At 40.1% G+C, this 2,500-nt stretch overlaps 1 protein-coding gene across 1 annotated transcript in view; it reads right to left on the reverse strand.

The window, feature by feature from the left end:
* The window catches only part of LOC143036083 (heart- and neural crest derivatives-expressed protein 2-like), a 48,171-nt gene that overhangs the window by 168 nt on the left and 45,503 nt on the right, over nt 1-2,500 (reverse strand). Inside the window, exon 3 of the mRNA XM_076203340.1 lies at nt 1-924. This exon is cut by the window's left edge and continues 168 nt beyond it. The gene's annotated coding sequence lies outside the window, so the exon portion shown is untranslated. The remainder of the gene's footprint in view (nt 925-2,500) is intronic.

A 2,500-nucleotide genomic window follows, 5' to 3' on the forward strand; every position in this document is an offset into this window, starting at 1 on the left:
ATGCTCCATCAACCACAACCTACCCCTTCATGGCTAGATTGCATTATCTCTAAGAAATATTGATACACTAATTACATAACACGTTCTTAATTCTACCTATAAAGAAAGTCAATATAAAAAAGCACATGGAATTGTAGTTTCCGTGGTCGTCGTTTCAGTGGAGGTCGTCGTCTTCGAAGTAATCGAAGAACCGAAGTCGCTGATGTCTTCGGCAGGGAGAGTCTCAATGGACTCTTCGGATGATGAGTAGCATTGACTAGTCGTTATGTTTGATGGCCCGTGGAAAGAATATTCTATCTTTTTTTTTTATCTCGCGTTTAACTCTTTATTTTCTTGTCTTTATTTGCTCTTTATATCGCACTGGAGAGTCGGGGAGGGAACACATAAACACTTCGAGCATGCTTTGGGTTGGTGATCTCTTCGTTGGAGGTTCGAAACTAAACTGAAACCCATCACCAATGCTGAAGGCACCTCATTGGAGAAGTACTTCGCTTCTGAGGCCGTCTAGCTAATCCCGTTTGGTATCTGGACGTATCTGGTAGTCATTCCAGAGTCTCCTAAGAGCTTAGGACACTCACCAAAATCATCCATCGTTCTCAGACTTCGTAAAAAAAAAAAAAAAAAAAAATCCACCAAATCGCGTCTGGGTTTCTGACGACTTCGCCGGTGCCGAAGAAGAATACCTCGAGGATCCGGGAGGCTTCTCTTCGTGAAGAACTTCCGAGATAAACCTCAACCGTTTACCTGATGTTCTTCGAGTTGGACTTCGGGCAAGACGACTACCGAAGAAGTCGAACAGGTGTTCTTGCGTCAGAAGGTGTCTGTCAGTCGACAGGCAGAGCGACTGGCTGACAGGTGCTGATGGACTTCGAGTGTGGAGGACACTAACCGGGAGAGTCGATCGTAGGCAGCTCCACGTAAACACTGAAAAAAGAAGAAAGAAGAAAATTAATTATCAAGCAACGTAAAGTATTTGATTGTTAAAAAAAAAAAAAGTGGACTGGTTGCGTAATCGGAAGCATGCTGGTCTCTGATTCGCTCAGTTGTGGGTTCGAATCCCGCAGTCCTATCCGATTCCGTGCAGTGACCGTGACATGGGCCAGCAATCCACACGCATAGGGCAAAGGTGACGGCTTCGGCCGCAGCTACTTAGCCCCTCTTGGTTTAGGCTCTTCACCTTCGCTTCTTCGCTTTGTTTCAGTGAGGAAAAAGCTTAGAATCTACAGACAGCATCCATTTTCATAAGGCGAGTTGTTATAACCAAAGACTTATTCTAGTCAAACAATTGTATATCAAACAAAACTCTAAGCGAGTGGGCATTTTTTCCCCCCAGGTGACAATAGCTGGATTTACTAGATTTAAGATAAACCCCTCATTATGATAGAAATAAATAAATAAAATAAAATAAAATAAAATAAAATAAGATACAATAAATAAATAAAATAAAATGTTTGTGAAATATCCTCGTCCAAAAATGTTTGAAAATAAAGACAAAAAATCGAGTTCTTTTATTTGGTGTCGAATAAAACAGTTTGGTATGAGCCGGAATTAAAAACCTAAGAGTATGATTCTAGTCAACAGATTAATCGAGAGATCTATAACCGAGATAGTCTTTAATCCGAATAACATTTAATTCACTTGAGGAACAGAAGTCTCTCCTAGCGTAATAACATCGTCTGACATTAACCAGAATAAAATGCATAAAGTGAGGCGACACTCCGTGACAGAGTGAAGACGACTTTGTTGCGACGACATTCCGTGGGAGAGAACTTTACCGCGAGTCTTTCGTCGGGTCTGGGGTTTGCTCCGTACCAGGCCCAGATACATTGTGTACCCTATGACTTCGCCACCCCTCCCACACTCCTCCTATCAGCTTCTTTCTGTTCCACTGTACCTCCCTCTGTGCTCCTCTGACAAGCTAAACCATCATACTTTGTATCTTGCAAGGTGTGTCTATTCCATAAACACTCACCAAATGGGATCAAACAAAGCCCGTGGGAGTGACATTTCACTCCTAATTAAAAAAATATATGTATAAATAAAATAAATAAAATAGAATAATATAAAATAAAATAACAAAATAAAAATAAGATAAAATGAAATAATAAAAAAATGAAAATAAAAATAAGATAAAATAAAATAAGATAAATAGAATAAAATAAGGTAAAATAAAACGAAATCAGATAAAAAATAAAATGAATAAAATAAAATAAAGTCCCTCGCCCAACCCAGCAGCCCACGGATCCGCCCGGCGTTGGGTCCCGGCTGGAATTACACCCTTGTTCGTCATCCAGCAAACACAACTTCGTCCCCACTCACCCATACACCCAAGGAGCGGACGACCATGGGGTAATAGTTGATGGTCACATAAAATGAATAAATAAGTCAATGGCACTCTTTATTTTTGGTTGGTTTTTAATTTATTTGTCTTTTGTATTGTCTTCACTTTCTCCAAATTCACCCCCCCCCCCAAAAAAAAAAAATGGAATCGTGAATCGTG

The sequence above is a fragment of the Oratosquilla oratoria genome, chromosome 20 (assembly GCF_046742065.1).
Source record: "Oratosquilla oratoria isolate Oo_2021 chromosome 20, ASM4674206v1, whole genome shotgun sequence".
In the NCBI taxonomy this organism is placed as follows: Eukaryota; Metazoa; Arthropoda; class Malacostraca; order Stomatopoda; family Squillidae; genus Oratosquilla; species Oratosquilla oratoria.